This window comes from Lycium barbarum, chromosome 1 (assembly GCF_019175385.1).
Source record: "Lycium barbarum isolate Lr01 chromosome 1, ASM1917538v2, whole genome shotgun sequence".
NCBI classification, from domain to species: Eukaryota; Viridiplantae; Streptophyta; class Magnoliopsida; order Solanales; family Solanaceae; genus Lycium; species Lycium barbarum.
The window spans coordinates 91,667,825-91,679,909 of NC_083337.1; positions in this window are offsets into that span (position 1 = coordinate 91,667,825).

Here is a 12,085-nt window from a genome sequence, read left to right on the forward strand (position 1 = left end):
GAATAGTAGTTGATAACCCCAAACGAGATTTCAAAACCATCCGAGACGAGGGAAGGAAGTTGTTAAGGAAAACGAGTCGTATGTTGTATATCGGATAAGAATACCGAGCAACGATGTGGTGAGGGCATAATGGTGTCTTAGAGACATGCAATGACGTACCTTAGATGGGTATTGAAGTGTTAAACAAGTGTTAAGAAGGTTCCATAAGGATCGGGATCAAATGAGTCGACGAGAACAAAAACGGAACCACTGGTCATTACACGGTCCAATCTACGGACTGTATAAAATATACTAGCCATAGATTTGGCCGTATAATTGGCCAAAGGAGGGACCAGCCACTGGATCAAATGTACGCCCATACATACGGTCTGTATAAATAGTACGGACCGTATGTTGGTCCGTCTAAGTTGGCTCGGCCAGCTTTTAAGTTTAAGTGTAAGGGTCCATTTTATTTCATCCATTTCATTTCTTCCACTCTCCAACTCAAGAACTCTCTAAAAAAAGTCTCAAAACACTTCCACAACAAAAATACCAAGGAAATCAATGATCAACAACATCAAATTCATGAATCAAAGTGTATGAAACCCAAGTAGAGTTCATCTTCATCAAAGAAAATCAAAGGAGGTGAGATAGGGTTTTGGTGCTAGAGAAGTATTCTCATTCAAGGCTTGTTCAACTATCATCTAAGGTAAGTTTCATGACTTTAGCATGTTGTTTAAGGTATTAGAAGGTTAAGAAGCTTGAATTGTAGAAGGACATGGAAAGTGGGTCTTGAATGAGTGAATAGAGTCACTATTGAATAATAATGGAATGGAATCATGAAAGTTGGTACGTTATGATTATGAATATGCTATAAATGATGTTTAGACCATGAGATAAGTATTATACATGAGAAAATGCGATAACGAGCTAAAACCATAAAATATGGAAAATAATTGGAGAAAAATGGTGGATTTCTCTTAATGTGTATGAGCGAGGAATGTTGACACTATATTGTGAGTCTTGTTCCGTCTATGTATACAGTATGTCAGTAGAGGCTCGTAGATACGCAGTGTGGGTTAGATGGTCTCACAAGATGTTATCATATGTATATATATATATATTTTGATGGTCGAGAGGCAAATGTATATAAAATGTTATAGCCCGTATTTTGTACATTCAAATATTTCAAGATAGTCGTGGTAAGTTAAGGGCCAGACTATTTTCCGGAATTATTTTAATACACAAGTTGTTTATTAGTATGGAAATGTTGAGAAAGGCTAGGGGTAAAAAGGAAAATTCACAAGGTGGTTCATGGTAATATTGAGGAAGGCTAGGGGCAAAAAGGGAAATTCAAAAAACATTCGAGAAGGTTCATGAAGGCCCACTTGGCCGTGTGGTGTGTGTGTGTGGGCCCCACCCATGGCTTGGCCAATTAACTCAAGACCATGAGTGGGGGAATGTGTTCACCTTGTATTAGTAGGAGCTATACATATATATAAATATGTATATGGGTAAGTAATGACAAAATAAGACAATTATTCATCTTTGTTTTATTTTAAGAAACTTCAAGAAAGAGGGAGAAGGGGCATGTGTCCACCTTATATTGGTAAGGCCTAATTATATATATAGATAAGTGATGGCAAAAATAAGACATATTCATCTTTATAAATCAAAAAGCTTGGAGAAGAAGAAAAAGAAAAAAAGGAGGAGAGGCATTCGGCCAAGCTAGCAAAAATTGATGTCTTGGAATTGATCAAGAAAAACTATTTTCTTTTAGTATTCCAACCAATTGGAAGGTCCTAGTTAACATGGAGGAGTTATTGGAGCAATCAGACCACTCATTTGTGCAAATTACAATCCTAGCCAAGTAAGAAGATGAGTGGGAAAAGGGTATGTGTTCGATCTTCTTTTACATGTGTTAGGAATGATTTGCGTATGTTGTAGTGAGTAGAAATGGATGAAATTCATGGAACTATGTATGTTGGAGTGAGGCCGTGTAGGTGTTTGTATTGTGTAGAAGTGATGAACTAATTCTACTTAGTATTTTAATTGTTGTGGTAGTAGATTCTATGATGAAAAATGAGGATTTAATGGTTTGGAATGAAGTGGTAATTGTATGTGGGCTGTTGTAGGGATCAATGTGACGTTAGCATGGTTTCTTGTACTTGTGTAGATAATGTTGTCAACGTGTGGTTGTAGATATAATTCATGAATTTGGAAGCAAGAGATGTGTTGATTTCATTGAGTTGGAAGATTGTAAGTTGGGTTGTTTTGATTGAATTGAATATAAGTGAAATGTCGTCGAATTATGTAAAAGGAGTTACTAACGTTAGAATGCATTTTGGATTGATTGTTGAAAGTTGTTAATATGGTTGTTGGTATTGTTGTTGATGATTTGGCTGAGTTGAATTCTCGTGGTTGGTTGAATTTACAGGGGAAATGCTGCCAAAATTTCGGCAGATTATAAATGAATTTATTTGAAAGACTAAGACAAGCGTATAATGATGAGTCTAATGATTGCGTAAATCCTCTTGAATGTAGACTAGCAAGCTTGGACGAATAAGCGTAGCTAATAGGACGTGGGACAGGTATGTAAGGCTTACCATTTCTTTCTTTTGGCATGTCCTAGAGCCAAGTAAGGTATGACACGTACCTTGGGGTAACTCTACTCTTTTATTCCGAGCTGTTTACGATTCTTATTCACTCCTTGCTATGAGTATGCTTAGTATAGTCGGGCTTATTGTATGATTTCATAACGAGCAAAGCATAAAGAGTTCTTCAAGTGTTAATGTCTCTAACTTTCGTAGATGGTCTCGGATTGCTTTAAAACGTTCGTAGAAGGTTTTGTAGTAAATGATGGTCATAACTTTCTTATGCAAACTCGGATTGACCCGAAACGTGTTTACGATATTTCAAGTGTCGGTTTATGTACTTATCTATCGAGTCTTAAAAATGTATTTATGTGCAAATGGTCTCTCACTACTCTGCTCGTGCATGCCTCAATATGTCCTTCACTGCGTCCCGGGCCAGGGCATGTTCTCGTGCGTACTCCACTGCATTGTTCACTGCTTCCCTCACTAGAGGGCCGGGGCACGTTATATGTATATATATATGATATGATGACATGATGATATGATGACGGGGTGGCGGCCAGGATGGCATATGATGACTCTATTCACCGCGTGCCTCACTAGAGGGCCGGGGCACGTTACATGCATATATGATACATGACATTGACATACATGATTTTATTCACCGCGTCCCTCACTAGAGGGCCGGGGCACGTTATATGTATATATGATATATGATGTTGACATACATGATTTTCATTTCAAAAGGCAAGTGCATTGATGTTTTTAAAAGTCATACTTGTTTTTGGTAAATCTTTGTTTCAGTTGTGATCCTCTTTACTGTATTTCATGCCTTAAATGCTCAGTACATATTCCGTACTGACCCCCTTTCTTCGGGGGCTGCGTTTCATGCCACGCAGATATATACAGATGAGTAGAAGCCATTATAGAAGATGTTCCAGCGGAATTGGCGAGCTCCATTTCCTCCTGGAGTGTTGCCGAGTCAGGGTATTCATGCTATGGTATATTGGTCGATGTTAGAGACTTTACAGACAGAGTCGTGGGTATAGAAAGTCAGTCTTGTAATCTGTTGTTATATCCCGTATTTTATATGTTCGGATATTTCAAGGTAGTCGTTGCAAAGCTAAGGAAATGACCATCACCCAAAATTATTTTAATGTACAAGTTGGTTATGAATATTAGTAGTATGGAAATATCGGGAAAGGTTAAGGGTAAAAAGAGGAATTCACAAAATGGTTCATGAAAATAATGCGGAAGAACAGGGGCAAAACGGGAATTTCACACAAGGATCAGAGATAAAGATTATATTATCTGAGTATGAGAATGCATATAGATGGCATTTGGAGAGCGTAGGAAGTAAATCGGTTAACGTGATCACTTGATGATAGCCCTCGTAACCATAAGCCAAGGTGGGGCCCACTCATCGGGACTTTATAAAAGACATATAAAGAGATATATGAGTAGTACATGTGAAGTTGAGCAAGTCCTAAGAAGGACCCATAAGCCAAAAATGAGTGTAAGCCCTCCAAAAGGACGATTTAAGAAAACGTTTTCGGATGACCTGACTTGGAGGGGCAAAAACGGCATTATATGTTTGGAATTTGGGAAAACCCCCAGAAATAAAAGTTATAGATAATTGAATTAGCTTTCCAACGGTAGGTTGTGGACCCTCACACGATGTCGGAATCATAAGTTATGGCCATTTTAAGAGAGATACCTTAAACTGCCAAAAAAATAATAAAGAGAACCGCGGGCCCCACGTGGGGAGGTCGGTGAAACCGACTTAGGGGTGCTATAAATACCCCATAAATCCCATTTTTCAGCAATATTAGTATTCCAAAAGTCCTAGAAGCCTCTCAAAATTTCTCCCAAATATTATAGTTTGAAAAATCAAGAATTTAACAAGATTTCGCCAAACTAGTCCGTGAAAGGTGATTGTTCTTCCTTCTACTCAAGTGTGGCGTTGAAGAAAATTTATGTGGCTGAGTTTCTTCAAGTATAAGGTATTTTATTCATCCCATATCTTGTGTTGAGTTTATTTTAAGGTCTAGCAAGCTTTAAAAACGAAAATAGTTATGGAGAAGGGTCATAAAGTGTTGTGTTGAAGCTATTGTGTTTAATGTACGTTCTGTACTTTGAATGATGTGAGATTTTCGGAAAATGACTTATAAACAGTTCTTCTTACGAATTTGACAGTTTGGAACTTCGTAACCTTTATATGCCTACTTTTATCAATTCGATTCCTACTCCGAGCCTTCTGGCGTCAGTATCTACCTATATGTAAACGATATGTTGAGTCCGACAAATTATTTTGATATGCATATGGTTTCTGCACTACTCTGTTCGTGCTGTCTGTTGTGACTTCGTTCGTCGGTACCCGGGCCGACTTTGTGATCGTGCGCGCTATAATATATTCGGGAGTTATGATGTGTTACGGTTTCCGAGGCCTCGCCATAGGGCCGATTACCGTTTATGGAGTTATGATGTGATATGGCATTTGATATGTTCTGATGATATGATGTGTGTGTGATATGCTGTGTCTGGAGACTGTACGGAGATTTGAAAACTTCTGGAGTTATGATGTGTTGTGGCACCAGCGTCGGGGGGTGACCACGTTCCTATACCCTATGCATGATTTGATTTGCATTTGTACGTTCGCCTCCCGCACAGGTTTGCTTTGTTTACGATGTTGGTGTGTTTGTTCTTCCTGACTCCAGCTGTGTTTGTAATTTCTGTACCTTCTGCTTTACATACTCAGTACGTCTCCCGTACTGACCCCCGTTTCTTCGGGGGCTGTGTTTCATGCCCGCAGGTACCGAAGCTCGTTTGGATGGTCCTCCAGTTTAGGCTACTCTTTCGGCTGTGTTGAAGAGCTCCCCTTGATCCGGAGCCTACTTTCGGTACATATCTTTTGGTTGTGTCTGTACTCTGTATATTTGGATGAGTGGGTACGGCGGGGCCCTGTCCCGTCCTAAGTTTGTATGTTCTGTTTTGTCTAAGAGGCCTGTAGTCAGATGTGTGGGTCGTGGGTCCGGTGTGTTTGCATGTGAGTCTGTTTTATGATCTTAAGCGGCCCGTACGCTACTATGGCCAAGTCGGCCTCTGAGTTTGTATGTATGTGTATGCATTTGGGGGCGATGTGCATTCCGCCACCCTTCTGATGTGTGTGTGTGAAATTTGGCGATGTACATTCCGCCTCCTTTCTGATTTGTGATTTGTCTGATCAGTACGGGCGACTGCTTAGGATAAGTGTTTGGTAGATGTCTGATTCCGATGTTGAGTTCGAATAACGTACGTTGAGTTTGGACGAGTCTGATTACGATGGTCTGGGTGTGAGTTCGTTTGGGGTGTCCCAGCAGGACACCAGTCGCGGCCCACGGGGCTGGGTCGTGACAAAAGTGGTATCAGAGCGGTTTGTCCTCGGAATGTCTACAGGCCGTGTCTAGTAGAGTCTTGTTTATCGATGTGTTGTGCACCACATCTATAAACGGGAAGCTACAGGGCATTTAGGATGTTACCCCTTCCTTGGATTCTTAGATCGTGCGATAAAGCTGTATGATTAGGATGATTCTCCTTTACGAATTGTTGTGCCTACAACAAGGCTCCATGGAGCAGAAGTGTCGGTATTTGGGAAAAAATGATTCTGACCCTCTTCCTGCAGGTGATTGTAGGTTGGTGAAGGATGAAGAGGACGGCTTCCGACGATGAGGATGGGGGTGCCAAGAAGGCCCCCAGGCTGTCACCAGGGCCAAGTAGGCAGGGCCCCAGTTACTCGATCGAGACGGATCCTTCGGAGGATTCCCCGGAGGATAGCTACGATACGGATCCGTCGGAGGACCCCTCTACGACTCCTCCAGAGTCCCCGATCCCTGGGGCGGAGGATCCCGTGGAGGATGGCTACGACACAGATATCTCGGAGGGTCTGGCGATGACCCCTCCGGAGTTTCTTACCTCCGCGTAGGAGGATAGTGATGAGGCAGGCCCATCGGAGCATTCTTCTGGGATGACTCAGGAGGAGATTTTCAAATACGCGCCAGCTCTTGTCATTAGGGAGAACCCTGATAGCCCGGCCACCTCGGAGAGTGCTATGGATTTCTCCGGTTCTTGGCCTGGGTCACCGGTGAGCCGGGATTTGTCTGATCGTCCGTACCCCTCCGATTCAGATGCAGGTGATAGTGGAGACCGGATAGGCAGGGAGCAGACAGACGTGGATGATAGTGGACGTACCTCTCACGGCAGCTCCCCAGGTCAGACCCGATATTGATTATTTATAAGTGTATGAGTTTTTAGAATTTTCTAAATGTGTATGATATTCGCAAAAACGTTGTCCTATGAAGACGACGAAAATTTAAGGGAATTAGAGACCGGGTGACCCAAGGCAAGGGCGACTAAATATCCCCACCGTTCGAGTGATTTTGGAAATCCTGGATGAAGGTAAACAGGGAGGTGCCCCGATGCCGTTCGAGTTGGGCACGTGTGGTAAGTGTCGACGATGTTATAATTTCTATTTGAAGTCATCAGCCCTGTGTGGCTGCGTTACGACGTGATATGATATGTATGTGTGTGCATATGTGTTGGCCCTGTGAGGCGTGGTTGGTATTTCTGGTGTACAGGTTTCGGATAGTAAGAAATACAGAGGAAACTCTGCCCAAATTTTTCCAGAAATATAGGAGTAAAAAAAAAAAAAAATGGAGACCAAGTACAAAAGGCCCCGCGATACTTATCGGGCTTTAGTTTTCTTCTGACGGTAGCCAGAGAACACCTTACGGTGGCATTCCTATCGGATCACATCGATTATTTGGAGGCTTAGACTCGTGGGTTAGTTGTGATCATATGTATATGTGTATGAAAGTGAATGTTGGGAATTCAGAAGGGCGACAAGGTAATGGTACGGCTTAGCCGAGAGTGGGACCCGCTACGAAAAATTTCCGAAAAATTTGCTAAGACCCCGTTTGGCCTAAAATTACGTGACAAAGGTAGTGCGAGGCAATTGGCGAAATTATATCAGCCCTAACGTGTCAAACTGCGCGAAAGTTTCGGAGTTAAGCGTGCTCAAGCCAGAGCAATCCTGGATGGGTGACCCCCTGGGAAGTAATGCAAAAATTTTGCACAAGTGTAAGTATGACTAACGTAAATGAAAACTTGGGGTAACCAAAGGCAAATAGGATGTGTGTGAAGTAATTAGTGCCCTTTCGAGAGTCGCGCGGAACGAGGCGGACTAAATGGGCAAAAGGGGAAGGGTACAACACCTCTTGGGAAATTGAACGAATTTGAATAACAGTCAGAGATGTTCGCCAGTAAGGTATGAGTAAACGTGTGTATGTGTATGTGTATGTGTATGTGTGTGTGTATGATTTCCATTCAGGGCCATGAGGGCTAAGAGCCGAGCCCCGGAAACTAATGTTGTGATAAATAAAAGATAAGCAGTGTGAGTAGTTGGAATGTTTGAAGAAGCCGATACGTAAGACGCAAGGTAAATTGTGTGACGACTGATGGGTGAGTTTGCAAATAAAGGAAAATTCTCATAAATTCTTGGAGCCTTAATATAAATGATTTAATCCCAAATTGACATTCTATCCATAGTGCTTCTGCACTTCCGATGCCGATGAGGCTCTACCTAGTACGCCTCTATATTTTTGAGTTCGACTGCGTTCTTGTTCGATGAACCTTTTGTGCGTTTGATTCTGAAACCGTTTCCGTCTGGCACACCTCTGTGGGTCTGACTCTGGATATAAATCCGTCTGATATGCTTCTGTACGTTTGATTTTGACCGCGTGTGTGTTCGATACACTTCGGTTTGACTGGTCACGACTTTGTATGAAACAACCCTGTATATTTGATTCCGATTTCGGATCTGTCCGATATGAGTCCGTACATCTGACTTCGATTGTGAATCTGTTTGGTATACCTTCGTGTGTTTAATTCTGCTTACGAATTCGTCCGATACTCCTTTGTACGTCTGACTCCGATCTCAGATGTGTCTGATATGCTTCCGTACCTTCGATGTTGACTACGAATCCGTCCGCCATAGTTGAGTATGTCTGCCTCCGATTATGAATCCGTCCGGTTTTAGTTCTGAATCTGTTTGGCATGAAGTGTCTGATAGGGAGTAAAGTGAGATTTCGATGATGTGGTGAGGAAACTCAGGAGTGTGAAAAGGAGATGATATTGACGATGGTGTCTGGAAAGCGTCCGTCCCTTACAAGAATATAGTGCAGAGTTCGGTGATCACGTAGAGTATGAGAAAATGTATTATGAAGGTATTTGAGTCAGCGATGTGAAAAATCTACCCTAGTATTGGTAGAGGAGACATATCGGAGAAATCGATAAAGGACAACTATCAAGAGAACCCTCCCGGAGTAGTACGACACCCATGGGTTCGATTCAACATTCGAGGACGAATGTTCTTAAGGGGGGGAGAATGTTATGTCCCGTATTTTCGTATAACGGGAAATCAAGAAATAAATAAGGCTTGTGTGTGTTGAGGAAATAATTTGATTCAAGTTGCTATGCTCATGTGATTATGAAATCATTGATATCAAGACCTCGGGGAAGGCCGAGGGTAAATTTGGAACTTCGGAAATTAGTTTCGGAAATTACAAAACGGGACTTTTAATGAATCGGGCCAAGAAAATTGAATACAAGAATTTAGGCCCAATGAATAAGGTGGCCGGCCAAGGAGGCAAGCCCAAGCCCACTTTTAATGAGTCATGTGCTATGCACATGACTCCTACTTGGATATATATTATACACACTTGAGGGATTTCAAGATAAACACAAAAAAATTTCAAGAACACCCACAAAAGAGGGCATTCGGCCGAAAAAGAAAGAGAAAGAAAAAAAAAATTCGTGGCTTGTTTCTAATCCCGTCACTTAGCCTCTTTGGAATAATTGGTGAGTTCGAGGTGCTCTTCGTTGTGATACAAGCAGTTCGGAGAAAGAGCGACGTTTGCGGCAAGTCGGAAACTCAAGAAAAAGGTAAGATTTTTATGTTTTAATGTTATGAAATGGATATGTATGTGTTGGTGATTGAATTAGTGTGAAGATTGTGGGATGGGGTTGTGTTTGTGCATGGTGTGTGTGTGTAAAAAGTGTGGGTTTGGCCGTGAGTTTTGTGTGGTGCAAGCCATAAGAATTTTATCTTGTTTAGTGTGAATAATGTGTTGTTGCGGTCTTTATGTTGTAAAGGATTGATTAAGGAATTGAGTTGGTGTTAGAAAATAATTTCGGACGTTATCGGAAAGCGTATACATTTGGTATATTTGTGTATATCATAGTATATTTATGACACTAAAGACCTTAAATAAGATTTATGGTTGATGATAATGAGTTTGGAATGAAACGACGTAAGTTAGAACGTTCGTCGTAACTTTTGGTGTTTTGAATAAAAATTGGAAAGTAGTGAACCTTGGGGATGATTGTATATGGTTTGGAACTTGTTTGCTATGTAATGGAATAATCTTGAATGAATGAATACAATAATGTGGGTATGAGTTGAAATTGTGAAGTTTGGAAATAGGATTATCAACTTATGAAATAAGGTGCAATTATGAAGTTAGTGTGTTTGATTGTGATTCGTATTGTGTAATGATGTTTGGGCTGTTGATGTTGTTATATTTTGAGCCGAGCTAAGTCTCGGGGGCGTTAGATTTATAGGGGAAGTGCTGCCGAAATTTCGGTAGCCAAATATAGCCCAAAGACTAAAATGTTAATTCTCATGAATAGTAACTGGTAAAAGTGACCATTTGCAGTTTCTGGACGAAACGGGAATTGCGATTTGAGGAGCGTAAGGCGCCAACCAGGTATGTAAAGCCTACCTCTCATTCTTTTGGCATGTCCTAGACCCACTAGGTAAATTTCGGAATCACGGGAATAACTCTGCTCTCGGAAATCGAGGTTCAAGTTCGAGCACTATTCATTCAGCGCGATTGAAACCTTTTGGTCCCATTTGGGTAAAAGAACGCTCGTACCTCCATAACTTGTGCTGTTGAGTCCGAAACTCTTCGAAACTTTTGTAAATGACTCTATGGAGCCAAAAATCTGCGATTTGTGTCCGCCGCCTCAATTTGACCCGAGGTGGGCCCGCGAGCCCCGAGGCTCCCCTTATTCGGTTTGTTTGATTCGTTTGTGTCCGTTATGATCCGCAACCGTCTGTTTATGACCCAAAGATGTGTTTGAAACTTCCTATGCCATTAATGTACGTTCTGTACTTTGAATGATGTGAGATTTTCGGAAAATGACTTATAAACAGTTCTTCTTACGAATTTGACAGTTTGGAACTTCGTAACCTTTATATGCCTACTTTTATCAATTCGATTCCTACTCCGAGCCTTCTGGCGTCAGTATCTACCTATATGTAAACGATATGTTGAGTCCGACAAATTATTTTGATATGCATATGGTTTCTGCACTACTCTGTTCGTGCTGTCTGTTGTGACTTCGTTCGTCGGTACCCGGGCCGACTTTGTGATCGTGCGCGCTATAATATATTCGGGAGTTATGATGTGTTACGGTTTCCGAGGCCTCGCCATAGGGCCGGTTACCGTTTATGGAGTTATGATGTGATATGGCATTTGATATGTTCTGATGATATGATGTGTGTGTGATATGCTGTGTCTGGAGACTGTACGGAGATTTGAAAACTTCTGGAGTTATGATGTGTTGTGGCACCAGCGTCGGGGGGTGACCACGTTCCTATACCCTATGCATGATTTGATTTGCATTTGTACGTTCGCCTCCCGCACAGGTTTGCTTTGTTTACGATGTTGGTGTGTTTGTTCTTCCTGACTCCAGCTGTGTTTGTAATTTCTGTACCTTCTGCTTTACATACTCAGTACGTCTCCCGTACTGACCCCCGTTTCTTCGGGGGCTGTGTTTCATGCCCGCAGGTACCGAAGCTCGTTTGGATGGTCCTCCAGTTTAGGCTACTCTTTCGGCTGTGTTGAAGAGCTCCCCTTGATCCGGAGCCTACTTTCGGTACATATCTTTTGGTTGTGTCTGTACTCTGTATATTTGGATGAGTGGGTACGGCGGGGCCCTGTCCCGTCCTAAGTTTGTATGTTCTGTTTTGTCTAAGAGGCCTGTAGTCAGATGTGTGGGTCGTGGGTCCGGTGTGTTTGCATGTGAGTCTGTTTTACGATCTTATGCGGCCCGTACGCTACTATGGCCAAGTCGGCCTCTGAGTTTGTATGTATGTGTATGCATTTGGGGGCGATGTGCATTCCGCCACCCTTCTGATGTGTGTGTGTGAAATTTGGCGATGTACATTCCGCCTCCTTTCTGATTTGTGATTTGTCTGATCAGTACGGGCGACTGCTTAGGATAAGTGTTTGGTAGATGTCTGATTCCGATGTTGAGTTCGAATAACGTACGTTGAGTTTGGACGAGTCTGATTACGATGGTCTGGGTGTGAGTTCGTTTGGGGTGTCCCAGCAGGACACCAGTCGCGGCCCACGGGGCTGGGTCGTGACAGATATGATACGACATGATATGCTATGATATGACACGATATG